Source organism: Poecilia reticulata, chromosome 14 (assembly GCF_904066995.2).
Source record: "Poecilia reticulata chromosome 14, P_reticulata-male-v2, whole genome shotgun sequence".
Lineage (NCBI taxonomy): Eukaryota > Metazoa > Chordata > Actinopteri > Cyprinodontiformes > Poeciliidae > Poecilia > Poecilia reticulata.
In genome coordinates, this window is record NC_088843.1 from 24,901,546 (window position 1) to 24,912,166 (window position 10,621).

Consider the following 10,621-nt stretch of genomic DNA (forward strand, 5'->3'; position numbering starts at 1 on the left):
TGTTTGGTTATTTGTAAATAAGGTAGTTTAAAACTAGTCCATTTTGTGTTTAGGTATATCCTGCTCTGCCTCTGTATGCAGGTGGTGACCCCAGCAACAGTTACTTTGTCCCAACTAAAACATTGTTTTCAACAAAGAATGCTGAAAGAAACCACATGCCAGCTGTGCTAAACCTAAAAGTGACACTGATGCTTGCAACTAATTTAAAACAGACAAATGTACGAAGGTGTATTAGGGCCACAGATTGAAAAAGAGAAGAGTACATTTCTGCAAAAAACTAAGAAAATTGCCCAAAATCTTGAGATTAATCTCAGAAGTATTCTAGAAAAACAAGCAAATTTCTGAGTTTGAAGATTTGAAAATTTGCTAGAAAAATACTCAAAGATTTTTAGATCAATTTCAGAAATACAAAAACAAGGACATTTCTGAGTCTGAAAAGTCCAAAATTTACAAGAAAATGTGATTAATCTCTGACATTTTCTAGAAAAAAAAACAAGAACATTTCTGAGCTTGCAAAATCAAACTCAGAAAATTCCTGAAAGCCAAACATTCTTTCAACTATTGAAACTGAATATTTCTAAGAAAAAAAACCCCAACAAGGACATTTCTGAGATTAATCTAAATATTTCTGATGTTTTTATAGCAAATCTTCAAATTTTAGAACTCAAAATGTTCCTTTTTTTTCTATCTACAATGGCCCTAACAGGAACAATAAAGCCCTGTCAGGTTAAGTTCTGCTGTGAAGACACGCTTCCCAGCTGCAAAACTCCAGACCACACTACGCTCTGCAAAACTACCAGAAAGAGTAATTGTAAAAGGCTGCAGCAGAATACATCTGCATAAATCAGATTCTGCAAAATAAAAAAGTTTTGCGTGCTAGATATAGGTTTCAAACACATTTTATTAACATTAATGATCCTTTCTTGTTGCTAGGTAGTAAAGTGTCTTAACAAACATATCAACAAACTAAACACACAATAGTACACTAAAGAGAAGCAAATATAGCAAAAATATAATTCTTTTTCTTTGTACACTGTCTTGATCTGTTCTTGAATTTTGAAGATGAGGACAAGGTTTCTGCAGGTTTCACCAACTCAAATTTAAGACATTGAATATGAATGTCTTAAATTTCTGTATCCTCACAGAAATGTGAGGATACAGGTCTACTGGCTACTAATTTGCAAAAAAGCCAGCTAGTTAGCTAACTAGCAAAGGTATGCTAGCAGTGAGCTACCGGTAGCCTCATCCATCTAAAGTCGCACACAATGGAGATGTCAAGCGTTTGAAAAGTCTCAGAAGAAAAACAATACAAAGAAAATACCACTAAATAGACTTCTCAAGATAAAATTTAAGACCTGTGATTAACGTATTCAAGGCTAACTTTTTTTATGAATGTAAGACATTTTAAGGCATTAATTTTAGATGCATGAATTTACAATTGCAACTATATTTGCAATAGTAAATTCAGACAGATTTACTACAAAATTTTGACTCTGCTCAAACAGCGGTTTCATAACCTAAATACACTTTTAAACTATGTAAGCAAATAATCTTGTCTGGCCAGATTACACATGTAACACAGAGCCCAGTGACACACTACCCTGTTGCTTTCCAGCAGTCCAGAAGCCCTGTGTGAGAAGTGAAAAGTCTTGAAAGAAGAACCAAGAAGGTAAATCCAATTGCCGTCTATTTGAGAATTTGGGATTACTAGCCGTAAAACTAATTGTCCTCCAGGGATAACAATAATATCCTTAACCTTGAAACGGTTTGCTGAGAACATGAGGATCAAGACTTTGGCTCCCTGATGGCAGTGACCTTATTTTACAGATCAAATCCTTTAATCACACTCAACCTAACCACTACGTCTGTTCGTGTCACAATGTTTACATCAAACAAGCTTTTTAAGCTGAGCGCTGAAACTTCCTATTTATCGTTCCAAGGATGTGAATCTTCCGGCCTAAAAGGTGCATAAATGTTGTTAATTCACACTTATTTTACATAATGATTGCTAAATGTTGATGTTTAAGTATGTAAATCCTACTCCTTTTATATTCACTGCTGTTATGCCTTCACCAATCCGGAGATAAGACTGTTAAGATAGGCTTATCTTTTTATCCATTGAAAGTAAAGCTGGACCTTCTGGACCGAGTGTTAGACTAGAGATTGTCTGTGTTGTGAAAGGTATTACTAATTTAAAGAGTAGGTTTAATACCACTTTTTTTGCTTGCAGAATATGATTAAAAACATTAATATTCAAGGTAAAAATATATATTAATTCACTTGAGGAAATGAATGCTAAGGTAATCAGGATTTAGCCCTGTAAGAGATCCTGAAATATCCCGGTGTTATTGGATCAAACTGACCCTGTAATGTGCTGGTATTTTTTCAAAATCCTCACTTTATTATTATTATTATTATTATTATTATTATTATTATTTCTTTTTTTTTCTTTCTTTTTTTTTTGCAAAGGGCACCATAATCTGATGTTTTCGAGTTCAAAAGTTTAAGAGTTCAAGAGTTTTGACCTGGTTGGAATGGGAACTCCCACAGGGCTTAATGTTAAATCCTGTAAAACCAACAGCAAATCATTTTAGTGCCACCTGTCCTGAGAAAAAAATTGCTATTCCATAACATAATGCATGTTTTTTTTTTTTTGTCCAGCCCGGCATAAAAATTACATTTTAAAATCTGCACTGAGTACTTTATTAATTTAGTTGTCTGATAACCTTCGGTGAACAAATTAGCATGTTAGCGTCAGCGGTAAGGGAGTCCAAACATCTCAGGCTAACAACTGGCTTTCTGCTGTCTTATGTGTTTGGAGGCAATGTTGCTTGAGCAGAAGGTTATAGCTTTTGTACTTAAATCAAAATAAATTTGAGGTACTGAAGAAACTCAAGTTGGAAATGTTTTGCTAACAGTTGTACAGATAAAATGTTTGTGAAGCTTTTTGCTCAGAATGTCCCAGAAATAATCAGTCAATCAGTAGAATCGGGTAATTTGCAGAACATAAATAAACTTTGGATGTTTGTTAAGCAGCAGGTGATCTCAAAAGATGTGAATTTCATTATCACAAATTTGTATTGATAACAGATGCTGCTTCAGATTTATTGACAGATCTGGACAATCTAAATCTCCCTTGATACTTTTTATGAATCCTTTCAGTCTCATCAACATAAAAATCCACCTTTTGATTTCACGAATCAGAAACTTTACTACTTTCATACACATCAGAAGACTATTAATAATGCTGAAATTCTGCACTCTAGTCCAGTTGTTTCAATAGTTTAAAAAGTACTAAATATTTATTTAAGCAGTCATAGTAATATAATTTAATTCCTAGTTTTGACAATAATTATGGCTGCACAGTGGCACAGTTGGTAGAGCTGTTGCCTTGCAGCAAGAAGGTTCTGGGTTCGATTCCCAGCCCTGGTCTTTCTGCATGGAGTTTGCATGTTCTCCCTGTGCATGCGTGGGTTTTCTCTGGGTACTCCGGTTTCCTCCCACAGTCCAAAAACATGACTGTCAGGTTGATTGGCCTCTCCAAATTGTCCCTAGGTGTGAATGTGTGAATGGTTGTTTGTCCTGTCTGTCTCTGTGTTGCTCTGCGACAGACTGGCGACCTGTCCAGGGTGACCCCGCCTCTCGCCCAGAATGCTAGCTGGAGATGGGCACCAGCAACCCTCCTGATCCCACTAAGGGACAAGTGTGTAAAGAAAATGGATGGATGGATGGATGGATGCTAATTATTCTGTAGTTTCTGTGAATATGAGTACAAAGAACATGTTTCAGTGTTGCCCCGGGAACCAAAAATCCTCAACTTGTTCAGTTTGGATTTCCAACTGTGACGCTTTTACAAATTGAATTTGAAAATGCTTTTATTGTCTGACTGAGGTTTTAAAAATACTGACAGCCTAAGCAGCCAGACGGCATCATTAACAACACTTATCTGCACAAAAAAAAATGGTGAGAATAAATCTGGGATTAATTTTTGACTTGCAATCTTCTAAATTGTCTTTACCTGCCGGTGGGGTAATGTAATACATTTGTTCTATTATTTTCCACAGATTAATGCTTCAGTACTCTAATATATCTCTGAATAATCAACCAGAAATTTTTTCAGATAAGATAAAGTACAGCTGATCCATTATTTTTTAATTTTAATATCCGCATAACCATTCAGCACCTGCTTTTCGCTGCTATAAATTTGTGTTGTCATGATAATGTGTCCTTATTTTGCTTTCAAAGTTCCTACTTCACATGTTTAAGCCTTAAGATGCCACAATGTCTTCTGTAAAAAAAAAATTTAAAAAAAGCAATGTTATGATTTCAGAACAGCATGTGGGTTGCATTTTGTATTGCATAATCATGTCTCAGGGCAATGAATTTATGAATCTTTTTTTAATTTTAAATCTTCCTCCTTTTAAGCAAATCTCTGTGTTCTGCCTGAGTTTAATGACAAAAACCTGCAGGCTAATTTTCAAATTACTTTATTTACTTAAAGTTTAGCCGTCTCCCTAACATGGTTTCAGTTTTACTCACTCTGCAAATTATTATCTCTGCATGCAAACCACACATGTACAATCTTTTTTAAAACATCAGAACATGATGTGTTCTTGTTACAAAAGCTACTTCTAGAATTCCCCAAATCTTGCATCGCCTTTCGCTTTGTAACAGCATCTTAATTTTTCTGCAAGTTGTGTGTCTTTAAGAGTATTTTAACGAGTGTGAAAACGATCTTAGCTTTAGGGGGCTTGTGAAGCATTTTCAGACCTCTTTAATGTTACAAATCTATTCCCAAAACTGCTTAGGTTGCTGGGTTTTCACTAAACACCATCCAAATAATTTAATCTTTTTTTCTGAGGGGTGTTTTCCAATGTTCTGCAGGGAAGAAAGAAAGTGCAGTTTAAAGCAGAATCCGAATCTGTGTCACTGGAAGCCTACGCAGCCGGAACTAAACTTTTCTACATAATTCAAGCCGTGTGCTGGCATGTCTGCTCTGACACAATGTGACATCTGACAGACAGACTGAATTGTAAACAAGGTGTTGGCCATATTTGAGTCACTGCTCATTAGTAAAAGCCTACCTTTCGTATGACTTGCCAAAAATACACTTTCAGATTTCATAGTTTAACTTAACAACCCCATTAAACTGTCAGACTTTCTATGACTGTGCGCAGCTGATGAGATTGTATGTCACTGTGCATTGTCTTCTAGCCCAACTGTTTGTCTTTGTTCCTCTCTAAAAGCTGCGCTCTCTCTCAAGAGTTCGTAGAAAACCTGGAAATCGTTGTGTAAGACTGCGTCGGCTGAGATGATGAACCCTGGCAGCAGAACATCCTGCTGAATGCAGATGTATGAATGTCTGACTAACAACCGAAAGGAGATATATTATGCTTGTGTTTCACACGCTGACACAATTTTCCAGCCTTAAAGAAATCTGTGATATGCTTTGGTCGAACGCAGAAGGATTACATCCACTGAAGAACTCTTATGTAAACCCTATTTTAATCCTTTTTTCTTTTTTTTGCATCTTATTTAGGGGGAATTTAGAAGCACAGCTCCATGACTCATCTTCTTCAGTGAGTATTCACAGTACTGTGCCAAACTGTCAAGTTATGTCTTCATGTTTTGCATCATAACAGCCAGATTTTAGTACTTGTGAAGTTCCTCAGGTTTTCTTGAGGTATTTTAAATTGTAAATGGCCTGTAGTGCTTTATTTAGACCAGAGGTCTGCAACCTGTGGCTCTGGGGCCGCAAGTGGCTCTTTGGAACTTCCACAGTGGCTCAGCTAATGTTTTTAAATACAACTCTAATACAAGTTTTTACATTATTACTTATCATTGAATTTCCACAACATTGACAAAAAAAGTTTTTTTTTGTTGTTGTTGTTTTTTTTTGCCATTATATAACCTACCTATGTTAGCCTGTCACAATAAACAACAAATCTACTAATCAATTGCATGATAAATTAAAATGAGCTAAATAATTTCCAGATGCATGTCTAATTGTTTTTCTCTTTTGTCTCTTTCTACCAAAAACTGGATGACGAAAGTCCTCAGTTTGGTGCTTTGGTCTCAACTAGCCCTTTTTCTGAAGGACCAATTTTTTTTAATTTGTTTTCCATTTTGCCTTGTGTATATAGTTTGGACATTTAAAATGTATCCCAGTTCTGGTGTTAAATGTTCATTCAAATTTAAAGTTTGTTGATCTTCAAAAATGTGTTCTTGCTTTATTATGTCATTACCATCATAGTACTTGAAAATGGTCTCGAAGCAACAGTATTATTGTTTATCTCAACTTCTGGGACAAATTATCATCCAGCAGAATTTGTTATTGTTACAGGTCTAACTATGTCTACAATTTCCTTTAAAGTGACCTTTGACACCAATAAAGAATTTGTGTCATGAGTTGCAGTTGTAAGTTAGACGCGATGGATCCAGGTTGTATTGAGAAAAATTAATATTTAATGTTAATGATGGTTTACAGGAAGTACAAAATCCAGGCAGTACAGGAGAGCAAAAAGCCAGGAACTCGGTCTCTGGTAGCAATTTGTAACAGGCAAAAGCACGACATGCAACTGTTTGACATGCAACATACGGCAAAGACCCGACAGGCAAACACAGACACGGGTGGGATTCAATACTCCAGGGAGTAATCAAGGGGAAACAAGAGACAGCAGGAGACAATCAGGGGGTAGGTGGGACATCAGGAAGACTCAAATGAACACAGAAACCTAAATTAACACAAAAAACCAAATCCTCACAATTGGACTGGATTTATGAACATTGTACATAGATTTGTTTACACACACCACCACTGTGTTCATCACAAAACGTCTGATTCTCTGATGTGTGTAACTTCTTTTCACAGCACTACTGAGACTGGAAATGCTGTTTTGGATTGTAAGCAGCCTTCACGTCACAACCACAGGCTGGTGTTTACATGTTGCAACGACATTTGCAGAAAGCATGAGATAAAAGCAATATGTGTATTTAAACTCTCTCCCTCCACTGTATGATCATGTAAAACATTCAGAACACAACAGAAGATTCAACATTTACTGAAAAATATCTTATGTGATCTAATGAAGAAGTTCCCTAACTGTAGAAAACAAAATTACTGATGATATGTGCATCTGACAGTTATATTTGTTATCTACCATGTCTGTTCTCTGTGGCCACGTCTGGGATACCTTAGATAAGTACTGAACCACTTGAATTTAGCTAATCAATGTACGGTTTGGTTTTTGAGTTAAAAATACCCATTAGCATTTGAACACGCCGTTTGTCTTGAAGAAGGATGTTCAGTGCCTTTCCTATATTTCCTTGATTTAACGACCCATTCTCCAGAATGGTCTTAAAAGGAGTGAAAGAGAGGATCTTTCATTGATACTGATGGCCACAATGTGGGCAAGAAGCCATTGGATAATGGAAATTGTTCTGCTCCCCTGACGCCCAGCCACAGCTCTTTCTATCCTGGGACCTGGCTTCCTGAGAGGATGTATTCCATTATTTCATCCCCAACTGGAACACCTCGTCTTGTAAGCTTGGCATATGAGAGGCATAATTTGAATGCAGCGGGTCTCATTCGTGTAATTGACACCATTCAGAGTGCACAGGCCCTGACCACGGAGACGGCGACAGGCGGGTTTTCGAACAGTGGTGTGGAAAATTACTTTTTTTGTCACTTCGCAGTGACGGAAATGTTCATTTTCTTTCGGAAATGTTGTACAAGAATGAGTCTTTTCTCATCAAAGTGATCCAGTCATCTAGGGGACATGACTCACATCGGCTAATTTGTCTTCATTAACTCTTCCCTCGAGGCATTTTTGTACATTTTTTAACATGTGTGATGTGACTGAGAAAAAGAGATCATCTTCTGCCCTTTCTATAGAATATTTTATGGACATGGATTGTTCAACAGATGTTTGAAGGTCTAGTGTGGACATGTGAACCTTTATAGTCTTCAGATTAACACTTTTTTGATTTAACAGTAACTATGTTTAATTCCAATTGTGCAGGTTTTGAGCAAACTTTTAAAATGTTGCAAAGAAGAAAAAAGAACACGCAAATTAGGTTTGTTTTTATCAATTGGTTTGGAGCAAATGATCCAGGCGACACAATTAAGTCAGATGTTGATGCTACAGATGGCTGCAGGAGGAAGTAGAGGTTTCAAATGAGCATGGGCCACACACCTTAGAAAAATGGAGTGAATCCTTTTGAAATTTTTCCAGGTTTCATGCCTCTGGTAAGGCAGACACACCCATCAGTGGACGCGAGCGGTCGCTACGTCAGAACTTATTAGGCCAACTGTGTTTCCATCTCCCTTTCCAGAGTAATATATTGACTCTTGAAAAAAGCAAAACCATCTCAATCAAGCATAAGTACTTATTTGCAAAATTGAGGAAGTTATTTCAAATTTTGTATTGTTTTTTAACCAGATACTTAGCTGTATTTCCATTACAAATGTGCGTAAATATTTGTCCATATTCTGCTGATGTCAAAAAAACAAACAAACAAGTTTGATCCCCACCCCACAATTTTGCAATTGCAATGTTTCCATTAAATAAGAAATGAAATTAAAATTCATGGTTAATGGAAACGCCACTCATGAGAGAATAAATAAATAATAATACTAAAAGCATTGTTGCTACTTTCAGTAATTAAGGGGTTAGTTGGAATGAAATGTTCAAATGTGCCTCAAAGACTGATCACTGAAAAGCCTTAAAATTTCTATAAAAGCAAATGTTTGGCTGCTTCCTGATCTTCTACACAAGTAAGTTGGCTCAATGCATGAAATAAACAAAAATATATCATAAAGAAGCAACTGCTGCCAGACATTTGCACTGCTGTACACAAATTGAAAGAAGGGTTCTTTTCAAGATGGAAATACATAAACAGATGCCAAAAACAAAGTGGAAAGTCCACAAAATGCTGCAAATCAGCACAAATACTAACTACAGTGCTCAGCTATATTTTGGGACGACTTTGTGTCGCATTCATGACTTTACTTATTGTCATAGATCATCTTTTGGTTTTACAGTACGGATTCTCAGGGAACTCAACATTTTTTTCCCCCATAACAATCTTGTGACCATATGAAAACAGAGATGTTCTCAAGGTTAACATACAACTGCAGTATCTTGAAATAAAAAAATTTATTTCTCCAGATACATCTTCATCCACAAGCCTTCGTTCAGCAGAAATCTATTTCAAATGTTTGAGCTTTTGCCAGGAAATTCCTTTAGGGCAGGGAGGTACAAACAGGGATCCACGGGACATCTGGAGCCATGGAGAACAACTATATCTCAGAGTTTGCTCAATGTACAGAAAATACCAAAATTATTCAGAAAAAGTCACATTTAGCCATCATAAGCACAAAAGACAGAAAAGAGCAGCATTCTTCTGTTTTCCCTGAGAGTCGGGGAAAATAATTTCATACACTTTACAATAAAGTACTTTTGGAAGGGGTTTAATGTGTCGCAAACTTTCAGTGTTCAGCTGATTACTTCTGTAGTCAGCTGAAAAGACAAAACTGTGATCAAATAAACAGTATTACTTTCTAAAGCTACATTATCACCGAAACATCTCTTCATCACAATGATGACAAAGAGAGATATTTGCTTTCTTCCATCAGACAGCTCCTCGTTTTTATCAAAGACATCCGTCGCAAAATGTAATGACGGTAATAAAAATAAAATGTCAGCTCTTTCATAAATATTCTAATAGATAAAAGTGCATAAATACTTGCATGACGAAAGCAACAACTAATGTTTTATGGGAAAAATAAAACAATGAACAAAGAACCTTCAACACCTGATCCAGTGTGTATTTTTAAAATTTAAAAGCAATAGTGTTTTCTCAACTTATTTGCAGTGGCGGCAGGGGTTTTAAACACTAATTGTATTTACCTTAATTATTTTCTGTTCTGAAAACATAAACAGAGGATCAAATCAACAACACACTGAAAATGACAGGGGTTTATAAATTGTGGATAAAACGTTATTTTTTCATGTTTTCTTAAACATAGGCCTTAACATTTTTGTTACCTTGACATTTTAAACTTTAAATTAGAAGTTAGATTCTGACAGGGATCTGCAGCTAATATACCAAAGCACACCTTTATGGGTCAAGTGGAGTCCATGCTTCACACTGTTTGGTCAGTGTTCACAATTTCCATCTGTGATTGATGTAAAATGTTAATCTTCTCTAACATAAATGCAGTAGAAGAGTTTCCAACTACTGAAAACTGCTTTTTCAGCAAGTAAAACTTCCATGTTCTTTCAGGAGGGAGTCTGTTTCTGATATCATTCACTGCTGCAGCAGAACCTCAAACTTTTATTAGCCTCCGATGGGTCGGGGAGAAGCCAGGATTCCTCTACGTACATAATTTACAACCTGAGTGCATCAAACCAAAAGTTTCTGCTCAGCAAAATTGAAAGATTTTTCATACTTCTGAAACTTCTTGACTACGATTGTCTAACTGTACTAGATTCTATTTTGGTGGATTAAAAAATAAAATAAAATCGAAATCAGGATGTCGTATAAAAAAGCACACAAAAGTATAGACGTCATGCAAAATTTAAATAATTTGAAATTCTTCCAAAGTAAGTAAAACCAC